Source organism: Carassius gibelio, chromosome A22, assembly GCF_023724105.1.
Source record: "Carassius gibelio isolate Cgi1373 ecotype wild population from Czech Republic chromosome A22, carGib1.2-hapl.c, whole genome shotgun sequence".
Taxonomy (NCBI): domain Eukaryota; kingdom Metazoa; phylum Chordata; class Actinopteri; order Cypriniformes; family Cyprinidae; genus Carassius; species Carassius gibelio.
Genome location: NC_068392.1, coordinates 13721760 through 13742608, shown reverse-complemented (window position 1 = coordinate 13742608; position 20849 = coordinate 13721760). Strand labels below are relative to the sequence as shown.

General features: G+C 34.9%; 1 protein-coding gene and 1 long non-coding RNA gene across 4 annotated transcripts in view; both read right to left on the bottom strand.

Annotated features, from left to right (window-relative positions):
• Positions 1-20849, bottom strand: part of LOC127943181 (CXADR-like membrane protein) — a 168793-nt gene that overhangs the window by 28466 nt on the left and 119478 nt on the right. The gene's annotated exons all lie outside the window — the stretch shown is intronic.
• LOC127943187 (uncharacterized) lies at positions 5708-7782 on the bottom strand. The gene is made up of 3 exons (XR_008149589.1): positions 7732-7782; positions 7537-7601; positions 5708-6830 (listed from the first exon to the last, which is right to left on the bottom strand). It is a non-coding gene; the product is annotated as an uncharacterized LOC127943187 (long non-coding RNA).

Genomic DNA, 20849 nt, shown 5'->3' with positions numbered 1-20849 from the left:
ACCTTTTTTAGTTTGCGGTGTTAGATTTTTGGCTGCATTTGAAGTTCTTTTTTGCATATGAAAATAAATAATACTGTCAAATTCATGTTAGATAATAAAAATACTGTAATAAATACAGTAGTTCACCATGTATTTGTTCATGTTTTATTGAGGGATCTGTCTGAAGCACACCATAAAAAGAATTCTAGCAATTTACACAGGGCTAGTAGTATATACAGCTGTATATACAGATACACACCCAGGTATCGGATCAGTACTCGGTATCGGCCGATACCCTGAGCCCAGGTATCGGAATCGGTATCGGGAAGAGAAAAAGGGTATCGGAACATCTCTAATGTTTAACCTAATTAATGAAGTGATAATGGTGGGTGTTGGGTGTTGAAAAAAAAAACTGTCTGCAATGTGGTCAAAGCAAACTTGACTTCCTCTGGTTTCTGCTTGAGAGCTGCAGGAGACTTCATTATGAATGTTGTGTGGAGAGAAGCAGGCTTCATTAGATTCAACGGTTATAATCAGGCAAGAAAATGAACACCCTTCAGCTTCAGCTCTGTAAGTTCATATTTACATGCTCTTTGTTGTAAATTGTTTTATGCTAAATGTTCACTGTGATTTAAAAAATCCGGTCTTAATTATTATATATGCTTATTATTATCTTATTTTACAGATATTTTAATCTGCTGTCAAGCTGCAGTTTCAGATCTACTGACTGATCTGGGATCAAATGTGATCATAAACTGTGATCTTGATGAAAATGAGATTTATTGGATTTTACTGAAAACACCAGATCCTCCGACACTGATTCTACGAACATTATACAACATACAACATACAACACCAAAAACACCTTTTTACTTCAATAAATCATTCAGAAACAAATACTCAGTGCAGTTTAAACATGGTCTGGTTATTAATAATGTGACTGCTGATGAATTAGGAGTTTATTACTGTATGAACACAGAAACACCTCCAAAACTCAGCAACAGCACCAGAATATACTTCACCGGTGAGTTCATTTGATTAAACATTTCCATGGTCTCATATTTATTTATACGTGTTTTTGAATTCACTTTAGTTTTTTGAACCTCATAAACACAACTAGACCACTTAAATTTTGCTCTACACAAAGATTAATATGTTACAGATATTTCATTTAGTTCTACAAAATTGCAGTCATTGTTCTCCAGATGTCAGCAGTTCTTATAGTAACAAACTGTGGACATTTTCTTTACAGAACCAGCTCAAATAAATGAGAGTCACAATCGTACAGCAGAGTGTATTGATCAGAAGCAAACACAATGGCCGATTATTATCATCATCATATCTGGCCTGATGAACGGTCTTCTGATCATTCTGGTGATCGGTGAGTATTTATATGATTCTCTTCTCCATAGACAGCTGTAAGTTCTTTATTCATAATTTTCACTATAATTTTGGTATTTTAGTTGAATTAATTAAATTATTTAAGCAATAATATTGCAAACGTTAGTATATGCTGAATCTTAATTTGCTATTCTATTTTTAGGTCTATTAAAGGTTTTTGTTGTTGGAAATAAAAGATCTACAGGACGAACACAACTCAACACTGATCTACAGCAAATGCAAGTTTCAGAACAGCATCAGGACCAATTACAGGTAAAAAAAAAATCCTTAATGTGGGTCTTGATAATAATTTAGGACCTTTTACAGTATCCTCTTTTTTTGATTAATTTAAACTTTAACTTTGGTCCATGGACAGCTCGAGCTTACTGTATATTGTTTTCTTCATTGCTCTTTCAGTACGCTGAGGTGGATTTTTCCAAGCAGCGTAGAAATATTCGCTCGAGCCAAATCAACAGCACCTATGCTGCTCTAAAGCCACCAAGACATAACACATAAGTATAACTAGTTGTTTAGTTGCTTGAAGTTCATGCAACTCTCAACCCACTGACCACAAACAGTTCGGCAGTTATACATTCTTTAGATCAGGGTTTTTTTGTTTAGTTTTTTCATGGAAAAATACATGCTAGGGGATCCGCGTATTTTTATTTTTTTTAAATAAAATATTTGCTAGCAAATGAATGTTGTAAATATTTAAGGAATGGAAAAAAAATATTGTCTTTGTATTTGATTGCCGCCATTCTTTTAAACTCATGTTTAAGAAAATAGTTATTTGACTTTTAATATTTCTAGTTCTACATTAGTTTTTAATCTATAAATAGTATAAGAATTGTGTAAAATGGCCTTTGAAACTGACTTTAATGAAAACGCCTTTATGCTGAGAACACAACTGGACCTTTCAAAGTAAAATCTGTGTTCTAGGTTTATACTTAATATTATATAAATAAATATGTGTTCTGTGCATTTTTTGTCAATATTGAATAGCCTGAAAATTCAGCAATGTAATTGTTTAGTTTCTTAATAATGATATCATACATTGTCATGTAAACAGCATTTTATTCAATAAAGAAGTCAATGCAATTTCAACATCATGTCAACATTTATGAATATATGAACATGACACTCATTAAGCATTATTGTCAAATACATTTGTAAATTAATAATGAATAAAACATTTTTTTTAGAAATGGCATGGCATCGCTCACACCTCAAACATGTTATTGCTGTCATATTGTATTTTACATATAATAAATTAAACAGCTTTATTTTCAACTGAACTCAACTGAAGTGCTCAACCAAAACCATAAATATGTTCTGCTGCATTGATATTTGTCAACCAATGACAAACAGGGTCGCTCACCTTTGTCTAGACTGGAGGTTTAACCAAGAACCGAGTGCAGTATTTGTTCAGTACCTTTATGCATTTATGTATCTCAGTTCTCACAGTCACCTTAACCTCAAATGGAAACAGCAGCCTTGTGTTACGTCTACTTTGTTTGTATACTAGATCTAAATGTTCAGTTTACATTTAGTGCTTGCCAAGAGTGTTATGCGAAGCACCTCCACACTTAATACTGAAGTTAATTTAGCCATGAATGTCTAACAATAATATTCCGCAACTGTCAAAGCAATTCATGTGAATCTAGGGTCATTCTCAAAGAAATAAATGCTTTTACATAAAAGTCATACTAGAAGTGCTTAAACTAGGCCTTCTGAGAAATAGCTAAGTGAACTGCTCACTCTGCAAATAAATGTTTCAGTGCTGTTGGAGTAAATATCAGCACTCATGGAACGCAACTCACTAATCATATCTGAGGATCAGAACTAACATCAGTAGGCCTATAATATTTAGTAAATATTTTTAATTACCAGTGTTCTATTTTATTTAGTAAATCCCCTGTGAGAGGGCATAGCCTCAACTGTATGATTCTTCATTCTGTAACCCAGATTTATTTCCTTTATGCAGTTACCCAGCAAACATCTCTTTCTGACTGGAAACACCACACAGCTTTAGATGACACCTTAACCACACAGAAAAGAGCTATAGCAACACACACTCACAGCACTCTGATTTATTCATTCTATTTACTGAATTAGATTAACATTGTACCTGTTAAAATAAACACAAAACATGTTTTTTTAAATCACATGACAGATCGTAATGCTTCTGTTATGATCAGGGGTGGACTAAGGTGGTCAGGGGCCCCTAGGCTGCTCTTTGTGTATACCCCTCCATCCCCCCAATCATTTTGCTTTACTGGAAAAATGTATAAAATGGAATCAATCCCATAGACTCCCCATGTTAAAATTCCCAACTTTACAGCAAATAAAAAATAAAAATGTACAGCCTGTAATTATAAATTATTTTGGTCTATATAGCTAATTTTGCTCTTCATGACAACTGTGAGGGGGATTCATTTTTTTTATTATAACTCATCCGTTTAAATTAATCCACTTGACTGACAGGTGGATTGCTGCTGCTGACACTGCCATTGAGCTATAGGTGAGCGTGGCTTCAGAAACCTACTCCCGCCTTTTTGCCCATTTTCAATTATCCGGGAGTGACACTCTGTGATGCGCTGCCAATATGGCGATGGTCAACTAAGCCTACTTCCATTTTTGACATTTGATAGTTGTCTTTATTTTTAATTTGCATCAGTGCCCCTCTGCTGCCCTCTGCAGGTCATTCATGATAGTTCAGAGTGGCATATCATATACAGCAAACAGAGGAAATGTTTTATGTGAAGTAAAGTGCATTAACAAATTTGTAAAGCAGATATTTAAACATCATTTTAATTTAAAATGTATGGTTTCAGGTGAAGGAATGTGAATGAGTTTTTGTAACTGAAATTACACTTTTTCTGATTGTTACTAGTGGATCAAGAAAATGCAGGTAGGTAGGTCAAACAATTATAGAGGATAGAATCGCAAGGACACACACAAGTATCCAATAAAACTAACCACCTGATCTCGTTTTGTTAATCGCTCCATCATTTAATTTTCAGTCTGAAGATCTCATTCTTCAATAAGATCAATACAGTGCATGAACACAAAACACTGTCTTCTGCACCAGAGAGAACAAATGAAAGTTGTTACAGTTGTAACTACAAACCCGACTCCAAAAAAGTTGGGACACTGTACAAATTGTGAATAAAAACAGAATGCAATGATGTGGAAGTTTCAAATTTCAATATTTTATTCAAAAAACAACATAATGACACATCAAATGTTTAAACTGAGAAAATATAAAATTTTAAAAGAAAAATACGTTTATTTTAAAATGCATGGCATCAACCCATCTCAAAAAAGTTAGGACAAGGCCATGTTTATCACTGTGTGGCATATCTAACCAATGAATACATTTTTGAAATCCACACATGACACTGTGATCAGAAACCTGTTTGATATTACTAATGGGGAAAAGTTGTTAAAGTCAGATTGTCTCTCAGGAGTCTTTAATATACTTAAGTAAATTAAGTAAACCTCTACAGAGGTCTCTCGGGCAGCTAGTACCACCGTTCCTTGCTGGTTCAACACTTCAAGGCACCAAACTAGTGCCTTGTTTGGTTACGTTTACAATTATAATGAAAATTAGATATAATAAGAACAAACTGGTCTTTTCTGCAGGCAGCAAGATGTCTGATGTGATTTTAAGTTAGATATTATATGCAAAATGAACATGTTAATGAAATGAGTAAATGTGCTCTGACTTAAATTAGAATTGAAAATAGCAGGGAAAATAGTCTGGCTTATTAATCAAAAATGAAATTTTCTACACAATGAAATTACCCTTTTTTTATTCTGCTTCTCAAGATCTGGACTACTCTTGTTTTTCATCAACCAGATGTGTATTATTCAAGACTGAAGGTTAATTTTCTTTAACCCTTGTGTACTGTTCGATTTCTGTGTACACCCTTTATGGAGCGGGTCAAATTGACCCTAATTGGATTCAATACAATTCCTCAAAAATCACACTATGAAAAACAACAAAGATTCAGGTACAAACTGTAAACTTTTATCAACATTTTTCAAATAGTCCCCCAAAAATATATCTGAAGGTATGATTTAATGAAAATGTTTTTTAACCATTTTTAAAGATATTTTGTTTTGACAAAATTTGAAAATAAACAGTATGTTGACTTGTTTTGCATATACTCATTTCATAAAGTCATGAAGTTACTTTTGACATGATGAGCACACAGCAAGTGTGTGCTTTTGGCATATGAATTTCTTGCACTTCACACACATGGTGCTGGTTTTGCTGTTGCGCTTGAATGGGCACACCTCACATCTCTTCCATTTTATTTTTTCCCTACACTCTAAAAACTGCTGGGTTGAAAACAACCCAATTTGGGTTATTTTGACAACCCAGCGCTGGGTCAAAAAGGGACGAACCCAGCGCTGGGTTGTTTTAACCCAACCAGTTGGGTTATCATATTTAACCCAGCCTGCTGGGTTGCCTTTTTTATGGTTTAAAATGACTATATTGCAGGGTTTAAAAAAACAGAGCGGGTGTTTTTTTATCACTGTATTTCAGAAGGAAAACTACTATATTTAGAAAATGTTCGATATCATTTCGCATGTGCTTGATAAGGCAGCGTTTGTGAGCTCAGCACCGCTCTGCAGCCGTTACCGGAGAAACCTACCTCTCCCGCTCTTAGCGCCTCCTGCTGGCAGAAAATAAACTCGCAGAGTGCAGCCATGTGGGGAAACAATGCATTTCTACGTTAAAATTAACCCAAATTGAGCTAGGCATTAAACCTACAAATGTTGTTCATTTTAAATATCACTTTTACACACAAATAATAATTATCAAAAGGAAAATATTTATTAAAAACAAGAAAAAAGTCAAAAAGTAACATGTTAGAAGAAATGCAGAAAAGGATGGCATTAACAGCTACAGAGTTCATAAATAAAGCATTGAACATTTGATGAATATAACTTAAGATCAAATTGGACTTTGTTCAATTGTATATATTGTATAAAAATATACGAAAACACATACAATAAATTTACAATTAGTTAGGTTTTTTTCCAACTATTCTGGCATGAGAGTACACAAATAAATCACAACATTAACTTTGATATTCTAACATTTAACAGACGCATGTGTGTGTGTGTGTGAAAGAATGTGAGCAGGTGTATGAATGACAGAGTGTAAACTCTTCTACTAAACAACACAGAAAAAGCATTTAACTTTTTTTTCTTAACAAATTATACACTTACAGTTTGTTTCATAGTCCATGAATACAGATCATGCATCACGGTCAATTTTCATGATCTCTTTAGCATAACTGATGTAATCATGAAGAAACCCCATCAGCACAGCATGTGACATCTTCTACATCATCCAGGGCAGCGTCCTCCTTTAAAACCACTGCTGTTTAGGGGAAAGAAGATTCTCCTCTCTGACCAGGATTCATCCCAGTCACCGCCTGTTCTTCATCAGTGGCCTAAGAGAAACACATTTGAAAAAATTAAACATTTAATTAAACTATCCATTTTCAGGTAGAGGTGTATTCACATCCGTAAGGATAGGTAAATAATCGGTTTTAAAGTTTCAACACTTTGTGCGGTTGTTTAATGTCTCAGTCCACCACAGAGCTCCAGGAGGCTATAATGGCAGCACTAGTGTGAGGACATGCGATATTGTTTGAATAAATATTGCTTTCAGAAAGCTTCTTTACTGAAACATTAAAACAGACATGACATTCACATACCTCACAATATTCATGTACGTGGAGGGCTGCTCTTCAAACCGTTAGTTCACCAAATAATTAAAATGTTTATAATTTACTCTCCTCATGTTTTTCCAGACTCATACAAAATCTGCTAATTTTTTGGAAAACGTATGAATATATTTAATATTCTCTTTTTGTGTCCTCCATTGCTGGTCTGGGAGACCAGTATTTTATTTTGAACATACATGTTTGCTATCATATAATTTAAGATGTATTCATATATAAATATCAGAATTTACTTCTACAATAACTCTATATTTATGAAGCTTGAAAATACTGATTATCTAAACTATAAATGGATTAACAAATATTATGAGAAAACTAAAAATATATTAATTTATGTTGTAAAGACAGACAAAAGTCTTATAGGTTTGGAATGACTTGAGGGCAAGTAAATTATTTTTTGTGTGAACTTTACCTCTAAGAGCGAAGACCAAGAATAATGACTCTCCAAATCAGACAACTCCAAAGTTGGTTTGAGTTCTGCAATAAAAAAAAAAAAGACATCAATGGTCTTAATGAAATGAGCACATAATCACACTGTTGTTGCATCAAAATGTGAAGTAAACTGGCAGGAGACAACAGAAAAATGTATTTTCTAAAAATAACTTACATAAAATCTCAAAGGAATGATGCTCTCCCATGTCTCTTGCTTTTAACATCTACAAAAACAAAAAACAAACATTATTTTACTCTTAGTAAAAAAACAACAACTGATAACATGAAATTATGAAGTTTACTTGCCTTAAACGATCTTTCCCTCTCTTCAGAAGAAGCTGAGAAAACCACCTCCTCACACAAGCAGACTTGTGTGTCCTTAACTCCAGTTAGTTTGAGTTCTGCAAAGAGGGACATCAATGGTTTCAATAAAATATTAACATATACATACATATATAAAATCACACTGTTTTTGCATCAAAATGTGAAGTTAACAGGCAGGACACAACAGAAACATTAATTTTCTAAAAAAAAAAGGTAATAATAATTTAACTTACATCAGTCTCAAAAGAATGAAGTTATCTTGTCTCTGGATTTCAACATCTAAAAAAAACACACACATTATTTTAGTCTTAGTAAAAATAAAGATAACTTGATGTTATTCTGAAGTTTACTCTCCTTAAACCGTCTGTCCCTCTCTTCAGAAGAACACCTCCTCCTCATCCTCACACAGGTCTGTGACTCCTCACACAAACAGCTTCTGTGTCTTTAACTCTCAGCACGAGGACTCTGGCAAGGAGGAAGGAAGTCTGAAATATTACATGTAAAACATACTTTTAACAGTTACCACTTCAACAGCCTCAAAATAATTATACTAGTCTTTACTACACAATGCCGTTTCCTTTAGGAGACAAACATACATTCAGTTTAACCGCGAAAAAAAAAGACAAATTCACATGAGCGTAACCGTGACCATAACCATCTATTAACGCCTCAAAGAGTACAGATAATGTAAAATCTTATGTAAATATGACAAAATACATTCACAGACGTTATATTAAAAGTACATCCTTCGTTCAGTAACGTTACATGAGGCAGTTAAGACCTCCGTGTGCGAGGCGAAAACCGCGTCCGTTTTTTTATATATATATATAACGTTAAGCTCCTCTGTTTCCGCCTTTCATAAAACCTTCCGCCTTTCATACAACCGGGTAAACAATAAAAGATAACTTTACATTTTGAATATTTAACGTTACTTACCATAGTCTTTCACTCGCTTCTCGCTTCTCGCTTCTATCACGCTGAGAAAATGGCGGCTGCTCGCACTGGAGACGTACGATTTTGACGTGACGTGCGTGCTCTCCTTCACGTCCGCGTCCTCAACCCACCCCGCTGGGTTAAAAAAGAAAGTTATTTTCAACCCAAACTTGGGTTAAAACATCCCAAAGTCCTATCCAACGGCCTCAACCCAGCAGTTGGGTTGAAAAAACAACCCAGCGTTTTTTAGAGTGTATCATCTGTGTTCACTCCTTTATTTTCTGTGGGTCTGATTACAGATGCACTTTCTGCCCTCCATGTTCAGAATCTCTCTGGGTAGCTCAGGTTTGTCATTTGTAATTTGCCATTAATTTTGAACACCATGATTTAGCTTTTTGAAGTGTGTTTGGTTAGGGTTAGAGCACTTTTAAATACACTTACACTTTAGAACTGGAGTTGATGCCCTGACATACATGAAATAAATGTTTTTATTTTGTGTCTGTACAGTTTCTTTTGAATGGCTGTCTATGAGGGTCAAACTGACCCACGAACATCACACATGTAATATTAATTTTGCGTGTATATGTAAAAAAAAACCAGCATGTTGAAACTTTGCATGCATATCCATGATGATAAATGAGAAAAAGTCACAAAATATCAATAAAAGAAAAAAAAGGTTTAATATTATTTCAGGTAGCTTGAAAAAATAAATGAAAGGTAATTTTTACCATCTGTGGCTTACAAAATATTTTTCTGTATTGAAATAAGTGTGGAAATCCTCATTTTTTAGCTTCATAAAGTAGTAAAATAATAAAATATAACCAAGAAATCGTATTATTTTGGTTCAGTACAGATTCCTTAGAGCATTAAAATATGCTGGTCAAATTGACCCGCGAACGTAATAGTAATTTTGTTTGTATATGTGAAAAAACACCAGCATGTTGAAACTTTGCATGCATGTTCATGATGATAAATGAGAAAGTGTCACTAAATATCAAGAAAAAAAAACATAGGTTAACCAGTATTTCCAACAACTAAAAAATCTAAACGGGTCAAATTGACCCGCAACATAACACAAGGGTTAATAATCTGATGCTAGGAGCTAGGAGTTTTATTAATTCTAATAATCCAGTGACATTTCTTTATGAACAGTTCTAAATATTAGTTGTACATAGAAATACCTTTTGTGTAAATTTAGATCATATATGTATTATATCAAAACTACTGTATTGTGGACTTAATGACACTGAAGTCTGTTCTCATAGTGCTCTGACTGGTTCTTAAATACATAGATACATTCAGTTTTTGTTTCTTTTGGTTTGCAAATATTTTATTACGAGCAGAGTGGTTTTGCTTTGGCACCAGGATGATGGAGTTATGAACACAAACACAAGTGAGAAGAGTCAAGCTCTATTTCTCTGCAGAATTACTGGGAACTCCATGAGTCCTTAAGAGCCTCATGGGGCCCTCAAAGTGGCTGTAAAGAGCTCAACATCATGTCTGTAGGACATTCTGGTCATTTTTCACCCACGAGGAGAGCTCTGTTCTCTTGATTGCTGACAAAAAAAAAAGACATTAGTCCCCTTCCAAATAAGCAGATATCAAGTTACTTGCCAAAATGGTTCAATGTTCAGCACCCAAGGAAGAAGTAGGGACCTGTTGTCAATAAATCATTTTGTGGGAGACTTTCTCAGAGAGCACCTACTTTAGTTAAAACAATTCTAACTAGGAATCTTTCAGGGCCAATCTGAGATCAACTCAGAGTGAGGAAAAGTCAAACATTGTAAAATATATTCTTTATTTTTTATTTACCTCTGTTTATTTATTCTTAATTTGCAGTTCATTTCCTACCTAATGTATTTGATAGACCTAAGATTGAGTACACGAGTACTTTCTTTCCAACCCCACATTTCTTTGTATACTATTCAAATGCATTCCTCTTATTTATTTTTTTGTCCCATATCCTGTGCCACCCTAGAAAAACTAGCTATATAACTATGCCATAAAATATCTGTAATATTTCATATAATGTCTTGCCTTGCTGAGAATACTTCACATAAACCTTTCAGAGCCGATTATGAAATCTATAAATATCATAGAGCTTTGTGTTTTTCTATCCATTGTAAATTGTGTTACAATTCAGCAAAGTTGCTGTATATTTAAACAAACCTAGGCATAGGTGTCAATTCTACATAGAAATATGTTGTCTGTTGCTCTTTTTGTTATTTTAGCTTTGTGTTGAGGAATGTTTACTGCTGCAGCCTCTCTGCCTGATCTGGGATGCTTTGATCCATCTGTGAATATTTGTGTCATGTTGTAGCAGGCTTGATTGACGGTTGAGCCATTATTTAAATGGCGAGTTTGATTAATTCTCTTTATGAATAAAAATTCTGGCATGTAGATGGAATTACAACAGAAGGAGCTATCTCAGTCAGCCCCATTCCCTGTGCCTCTTGATTTATACCCAACCAAAACTGTCTTCCATACACATTCCCGCAAGAATTAACTGTTTTCATCTCATTTCCATTGGCATATCTCCTTTGGGATGTCATATGTTTTTCTCCACAACACTGTCTCGGTTGAGCTTGTACATTAATACGTTTTTCCACAGGGGTTTTTGAAGCCGAACCATATATCACACTGCCATAATCAAGCACAGACTGGATACATGCCACATAAATAGTTTTTAATAAAAGAAGAGTGCCAGCATTTCAATCCACTTAAATCTCATGATAGACATAAATATATAAACTTAAATAATAATCATAATAATCATAATCATAATAAAAATAAATGGATGTTTACAGGGAAAAGCCAAAGTGAAACAACATATTGTGTTGTTAGCAGTATAGTAAGTAAATACTGCTGTTGTTCTCTGCTGCCCTCAAGAGTCTGCAAACAGTGAGATGTCCACCCATTTTCACCAAGTAACTTTAATTAATGTATTGAGGTGGCAGGGTGGGCCCTTTTGCCCACATATACAGGGGAAACACCTCACAAGGCATAAAGTAAATACTTTAGCAAAAATAACATCTTTTGAGTAATATCTCAGTTAATACATTATGAGAGTTGTGACTCTCCTTTAGACTTCCATTGGAAACGGGGAATGCAGAAATATTGTCTTGGCAATAGCAAACAACAAATTTACACCCCCTAAAAATAGTTTGTTATAGAGCAAAATAAGCACAGCAACTGAATGCATTCCACTATATATTATTTTTTCTTGAATGGGCAGTCTTCATAGGAAACCATTTGACAACCTACAGGAAAGAAAGATTGCGGAAAGCAGGCCAGAAAAGTCTTCAAAAAATTAATTGCTTGCTTTCTTTTAGCACAACAGTAGGAAGAAAAGTAGACCTTAATGAACATTAATTAACATGAATGAAACACAAGATCAGATTATTATTCTGTTACACAGTTTTTTTTTTTGGGGGGGGGGGGGGTCTTGTACATAAGACCATCTGCATATAATGAAACACGAGGCATTGCTTTAAAGCAGAAAAGGATCCAAATTCGCTGGTACTTGAGCATAAGCTAGTTGTGTTCTTCTGCAAAGCTGTATAACAGATTTCAACCCGGAGCAACATGTTTTATCTGTTTTATCTTGTGCATAAACTACACTGACATAATTCATTTGATGTGTTGATGTGTTGTCAGTGATGAATCACATTTCAGCTTGAAAAAAAAATGCAAGAATAATTTCGTCCCTATTGTGTCATATATCAGAGTGAAATGGCTTCTAGAACAAGAAAAAAAGAAAGATAAAAAAAGAAAGTTGGCTTTTATTTTGTACATTTGAATGGACTGCTGTTCTTTGCTTTGCCACAGGTTTCTGCCCTTGCCAGAAACTGCCTATACATCAAGAAGAGAGAGGGGAAGTTATAAAAAAGAGTTTATTTCTAATAAATACTGCAATATTACATTTAAAAAAAAAGAATAATCAGTTTTGTTTTTATAGTAACTTTAATAAATTATGTGCAGTTATATTATTAACAAATATAAACTACTACAAATAATGGTAACACTTTAGAATACTGTTTCTTACTTGCTACATAACTAATAAGGAATTATTGAAGAACTAACAGGTGATTATTCATTAACACTTAACTCACTACTGTTAACTACTATGAAATATGTGTTAATTAATCAGTATGTAATATAATTTTATGATTATGTTAAGTAACAGTTAGCTAATTAATAACTAATGTATTCTGTCATACCTCCTGAAGAACTACTATTAATTATCTACTAGTTAGGGTTCAAGAAAAATAACTATGATGTAATTACTAATGAATAGTTTTACACAATTACATTAAATTGTGACCCTTTCATATAAATGTTATTAGCAATAGTAGTAGTAGTATGAAAATGCAATCTTAATAAATGCAATACATTAAATAGAGGTTTTGCCTTTGTAGTAAATTGTTTTGTTAGTGTGTGTTTTGTAAGAAATCAGCTTCCAATAGGAACCCCACCATGACTCCAGTGCCTTGCGATAACTTACCTTAGTTTTTATATTTTATATACAGTACTGTTTGTGTGCCTCCTCAGCAAATACAACATTATCATTAAATCAATTTCTGTATGTAAGGCGAAGCCTGAGGAAAATACAGGTATCCAATTTGTAATTAATAAAGAATTCTAAAATAATTATGCAAGACTTATTTTGAACCTGAAACATTAGGCCTATTCTAAAGTGAAAATATTAGAAACCCATTAATAATTAATAAAGAATTATCAGATAATTCCTGAAGAATTACTTAGAATCTGAAACAGTATTCTAAAGTGAAAGCATAGGGAACCCATTAGTAATTAATAATGAATTATCAAATAATTCTGCAGGACTTACAGAATTATAAAGGTAACCTATTAGTAAATAATAATAAACTACATCATTTTGACAAAAAAAAAAATATATATATATATATAAAAGTAATCATAATCTTTGTAAAATACTCTCATCTTTTTATTTCAGATGAGAACATTTCTTAATACAGCATATTTTATTCCATTTTAACATGTATACTGCCCACATTTTAAATAATTTAACACACATTTCATAATCAAAAGTTAAACATTTAGAAGCAAACAAAATCCATATTTCATTTCCATTGTAGGCTTATAAGTGGGCTACTGTAGTAGTACTTTGTACTTGTCCTTTTACTCAAGTAATTTTGAAAATGAATAGGACTACTTATAATTTTACTGGAGTAATATTTTATTGGGGTATCTGTACTTTTACTCAAGTACTTGATATGTGGGACACATCCTGATAATTATAGTGATTATTTGCGTATAACTGTTCAGTAGTCATTTTTTCATAGTTATTTTTCTTGAACCCTAACTAGTAGATAATTAATAGTAGTTCTTCAGGAGGTATCACAGAATATATTAGTTACTGATTAGCTAACTGTTTCTTAACACAATCATAAAATTATATTAAATACTGATTAATTAACACATCTTTCTTAGTAGTTAACAGTAGTGAGTTAAGTGTTAATGAATAATCACCTGTTAGTTCTTCAATAATTCCTTATTAGTTATGTAGTAAGTAAGAAACAGTATTCTAAAGTGTTACCCAAATAATACAAAATACATTTGTGACACAAAACTTTAGGCAGCATACAGAGAGACTCTTTCAGAGATCTCATTCAGTTATACAGTAAGAAGACCGCAGTGCAAGCAGCAAAAATATAAGAGCACATATAAGACATATTAGAGTCTTTGAAATAAGAAAGTGAAAAGTGCAACTATTTGTGTCATTTAGGACATTAGGTGCGTTTACATAAAAGTTTCCCTCCTCGCACCCAAAACTAGTCGTCTGTTGATGAGAGTCTTAAACGATGACTGGTGGGACGTGATCGGGTACCACTTCACATACGCTGAGTGAAAGGGGAGATTTATAATTACAGGACACTTATTTATGACACTTTATTCACCAGGAAGAACACCTCGTTCCGCGCATCATATGTCATTACGCTATTTCTTCGCTCGTCACTCCGCAGGCGGAATACTTTCCAGTTTCGGTTTTCAATCCGATCAAGTGTTTACATGTCCTCTCGCTCGGATTACAAAAGGGATAAACCAACCCTTACAATCCGATCGAAATTTTAGTCGGATTGAGCCAATTCAATCCGATTGACGTGTTTACATGTCACATTTTTATTCCAATTGTGCTTCTAGTCCTATTACGATCGGATTAGTAGTGTCCATGACACACAGCTACTGTTGAGTCATGACAGAAGATAATAAGGCGGATTGAATTCTGTTTCTAAAGAGAATTATGATCAAACAGGCTATTAATACTGCTAATACACTGCAAACCCACAGCAATGTTGTCCCAACACTGTCTTCTCCTTTCTCTTCTCCTTGGTCTTCCTGGTCATTTGATGTGTTTGCTTTTTCTTTTGTTGATTTTACAATAAAACAATAAAAGAAAAAAATTACTGCACTGTGATAAAGACAACAGATCCATATCATTCATGCATAACATCATTTAGACTGGAACATCACAGGTGAATATATATTAATATTGAAATAATATATTATTTTCACAAACCTTTGATGATCAGCTGTAAAGTCTCATGTTCATCTGAGGGTGTGATGTAGCAGATGTATTTCCCTGCATCAGCATCAGTAAGATTGATGAGTTTGATGGAGAAGTTTCCTCTCTGATACTCTTGAGGGAAAGTTTTAGTTCTGTTCTTGAACCATTGATTATGTTCTGCTACTGAATCTTTACCCTTGTTTATATTACACACAATATTGCTGCCATTGTGTCTCCAGTGCACATTCATGTCTTGAGGTTGAAGATCATGTTGAGCTGAATAACACGGCAGGACGACAGAACCACCGATAAACCCCTCGACTATGACCTGCAAACACACCGAAATCACACACACCGTAAACACACAGTCAGTGGCATGCATCTATCTTTCAGATGTGTTGTTCAGATGCTCACCTTTGTTTATCAGCACTGCAAACACACAGATGAAGCACCAACTGCAGAAATAGAAAAAACAAGTAGTTGTTAACCAGCAGAGCATTACACTAGCAACAACAAAGCCAAGACATACATATATATATATATATATATATATATATATATATATATATATATATATATATATATATATATATATATATATATATATATATATATATATATATATATATAAATATAGTTTTTATTTTTAATTTAATCGCTAAATGAGATCATTTGGGGTAAGAACTGGAGCAGAAGGTCATTATCATTTTGACTGAGATTCAGTCATTTAAATCATTAACTGCTGAAAATGATCAATTTATAACTAAATTAACGAATGTAAAATTTATATACTTTAAGAATATATTAGATGCTGCATAATCATTCTTTACATGCTACATTCATCTCTAAATATGAGTGTGCATTAAATGTTTTTTTTTTTTTTAAGTAGGCATCTTCACCGATCTAAACCTTGTAAATACAGTAAATAATTTAGTATCAAATGATTAAACAATCATTAAACAATTAAACATGTATTTATTTATTTATTTTTATTTTTTATGTATTAATGATGTCCAAAAGCTTGCCTATACATTTGTGATTTTTGAATAAAGTAGGTGAGGTCCCCCCCGCCCAAAAAAAACAAACAAAAAAAAAACAAGGCCAAACACGGATATGAGCAACAAACTACATCAAGCCTGAAGAAATATAAGTTCGTACAAACCGTGTTTCATTCAGAAATCATCAAACATACCTTATTTTCATGATGCCTTAATATTATCATATGGTGAATCAAAATAAAAAAAGATTATAGCACTTTTTCAAACAACTGAAAGTATCGGAAACACCTCTACATTAAAATGCCACGTTGGACAAAATGACATCAGTAAGTGACATCACAGCGTCATGAATAATAAACATGCTCTTTCGCAATCTTTCTCAAATTTATATCGGTATTTTTTGAAAGCCACCAAAACACTCTGTTTCAGCATTTACATGTAAAACACATTGATCATATTGTATTATAAATGTCAATCATAAAATGTGGCTGAAATATGATAAGGCGAATGGCTTCCTTGATCAACCAGAATCACAAGAAACACTACGACTTTGACGAGGTCTATCAGCAAGACCAAAACTATGCCAACAGATGACCAGCACGAACCAGTAAAAAATATCTGTAAGACGTGTCTCTATGGGTGAAGATAGAAGTAACTTACATGATTTTAAGAAGGAAGCTTCTTTTTGTCGACTCCTCTGAGAAAATATTGGATTCTGGATCCTGATCCTCGAGTGAATCATTTGTCTAAAGGTTTAACATTGACTGATAGTCTGACAGGAGGAGAAATTTGAAGTCACTGCTTGTTGTACAGTTGTCAGACCAGATGAACAAGGTGAGGTGCCAGGTACCGTGACAAGCTCTTTTTTGAGTACACCCACACAAATACACATTTGTTTCATTAAATTAGTCAGTACTTCTTGTATGTCTCCATTGTTTTTCTATCAGGTTCACAAGTCCGCCTGCCTATCTAGTCCCTATGGTTAATGGTTACTTCGCTTGCTGTCCTCGATGGAGGCTTGAACATGAGGCTCAGATTAAGCTCTACGTTCCACCCCCCATTGCGGTACTACACAGAAGTAGAATAACAGAAATAGAGGAGGAAAGGGGGAGGTGGAGGGATGGCGGAATAATTGTCGCTGGGATAGCGCAATGACTGCTGCCTGTAGGTTTGTAATGGGGAATGACAGGACTGAATGATTAGGTTCCTCCTGAACTTCTTTTAATAGATTTTCTATGCATGAGCCCGACCCCTACCCCTAAACTCTCACAGAAACATCTGCACAGTACTATATTTGAACAGAAACATGATTTGACTGATTAATACTTATTAATAATTAGTTTTCATTGGGTTTCACTATATTAGTGAAATCATTTTGGTTTTCTGAATTATCATACACAGCTATCCTTTTTTCTTTAATTCATATTTTGATTTTATTTTAGTGCCGTAAGAAAAGGACAAAAGCTTCCAGTAACATCCCAGATAGCATGGTAACATTGATGCAGTGTTTTCATCCAAATACAAATTTTGTTTGAAATCTGAAACTTCAAGGTTTCATGTATGTTTTATAAACATCAAGTGTGGGGTGGCCGGCAGGGTGGCCAGTGAACTGTCTCTAAGGTAAAGTACAAGGCAAGCATGTACTGATCCGAATGGACAATACAGCGACCATGGCATACATCAAACGACAAGGTGGTCTGCAGTGCCGTCGCATGTCGCAATTTGCCCGCCACCTCCTCCATTGAAGTCGTAAGGTTCTGAGGTCACTTCATGTTGTTCATATTCCGGGCCTTCTCAACCATACAGCGGATGAGCTGTCTTGAGCAATGCTCCCAGGAGACTGACGGTCATGACAGCTGATGGTCCAGGTGATTTGGAGACAGTTCGGAGCCGCTCAGGTAGACCTGTTTGCTCCTCCAGAGACCCCTCACTGCCAGCTGTTCTACTCCCTGACCGAGGGAACACTCAGCATGGACATATTAGCACACAGCTGGCCGCAGGGCCTATGCAAAAATGTGTTTCCCCCAGTGAGCCTTCAAGCTAGTGGCGCCGTATTGGCCCACTCTGACTTCGATCCCCAAACTAGTGCTCCTCGTTACAGCCCCTCCTTGGCTGATTCCTCTGAGGATGGATCTACTCCCCATTTGGGAGGTTCTAGGTGATCTACCTCAGGAGTTGGTAAACACCATCGCTTCTTCTCGCAGAGAAGATCCCCGAAGCTGCCCGGTTGCGGTCGTGCTTTCCTTTCCGCAGCAAGGGCTGGAGCGAAGGCTGTCTCCCTGCACCCTCAAAGTACAGGTTGCCACTATTGCTGGATACCATGACCCTGTGAATGGGAAGTCTTTAGGTAAGCATGACCTCGTCATCAGGTTCCTTAGAGGGGCCAGGAGGTTAAATGCTTCCCGGTTCCCCTCTGGAATACTGGGTTCCATATTGAGACCTAAGCAGTACTTTGGTAGGAATCCCAATTTCGTTGGTCACCAACGTGATGTCGAGAGTGACAGACTGAAAGGGAATGTCTCGGTTACGTCCCGTCGCCACGGTTGCTGTACCACCACTGATCAGCCGGGTCACTGGCTCAACTCCTTAGCGAAACCTGGTATGCTTTGCACCTGCTGCCTTATTATACTCAGTGGCAGGATGGCTGGATACAATTGCATGCCAATGTGCATTGGCTCTTTTAGTTTACACTTGATATCCCAATTTCATCAGCTTCACTTCCTGCCTAATGAGATACCTTCTTCTGATTTAATTTTGAAGGCCTTTGATATCCCAAAACCATGTGCATTCCACTCTGTGAGGGTTGAGCTAAAAATAAAGAAGCCGTCTGAAGGTAGCGTTTGGTGGTCAGTTTATGTGTAAATGTGTATTTCTGACTAACTTTTTTTTTTTTTTATGTCCTGGCATGAGCCACAGCTTCTAGACAAATTATGTTCTTAAACAAGGCTTTGTAAAATATATGTTATTAGATATTAAATTTCAAAAGGGAAAACTGATCTCAAGTGACTTTTATTAGAGATGCACACAATCATGACTATTTATTATTTTTGTTATATTATTTCTATGATTAATGGGCCTATAGGTTTGTCCTTGTTTTTGTTTTTTTTTTTTTTGTTGACTGTGTCAAAAAAAGTAAAAGCAGGTCACGTCTTTGACCCCTGTGATATGAACCCTTATGTTGCATTTATTAATAGTTGTTTTTGTTTTAAAATATGGTCACTTGACAGCCAATGACAAAAAGAGTCTCTCACCTTTGTGTAAAGTGAAGGTTTAACTGAGTACCAGTGTCTTTTTTTTGTCTCAGACAGTTCTCACAGTTATCTAAAACTCAAATGGAAAAAGCAGCATTGTTTGTATATCTACACATTTAATGAATGAAAATACTCTTCACACAAGTTGTATATTCCTTTGAATATAGTTAAACCTTCAAAGCTGTTATTAAATATAAATACTTGACCTTCATTGTAAAAGTGAAAAAAAAAGAAAATGGGGGGAAATAGCGACCCCAATTGGCCTACACCGGAAGTTAGTTTCGGTTTATTTAAAAAGTGAAAGTGAAAGTGAAGTGACATACAGCTGAGAATTTGTGCTCTGCATTTAACCCATCCAAAGTGCACACACACAGCAGTGAACACACACCCGGAGCAGTGGACAGCCATTACCGGTATACCGCGGTGCCTGGGAGCATTTGGGGGTTCAGTGCCATGCTCAAGGGCACTTTAGTCATGGTATTGCCATGGAGGTAAAGTCAGGAGTCAAACTCTCTAACCATTAGGCCATGACTTCCCCAGCTTTTAAAAAGTTTATTCATGCATAAGGTTTTCAAAGCAAAATGTAGTACATTCATTAACATTATTTATAAATATTTGAACTTTCAGAAATCATTTCTTTTCTCTGTCTGTTCTGTAGAAGAGAGAAGCTTCACGGTCAGACAAGAGCTGCTTCACTGAGACGCTTCAACAAAACCATTTCAGCAAACTGAATGAGAAATAATATGAGACCACTTAAAAATATACAATATAAACACATTTAAAATATAATTTCTACATACTGCAATGCATTTTTGCATTACAAATAATGGAATAGTATAAATTCTAAATAAATACAAATTTGGAAAAAGAAATCATCTGCTTTCCTCTGGAGGTCATTAATATAAGTTCAGAATTACTACCAGTTTTAGTGCACAGATGTTAAAACTTCAGCTTGTTAAAAACTTGTCAACATTCTGAAGTGAAGGTATCTGTATGTTTTGATCTTGTAAGACATTGTCATGATGATAATGAAGACATCAACACCAGGATTATAGTTCTGTGTGAGTTTATTACATGGCATTTAATATGTGTTTGGAAGTGTGGGGATCTACCAGGCGGCAAGGAACTCGACCGGAAGTTGAAGTCGGGTGGGTGCTGCCATCTTTTAGCAGAACTTCGCTTGCGTTAGCATCCCATTGACTCCCATTAATTTTGGCGTCACTTTGACAGCGAATAACTT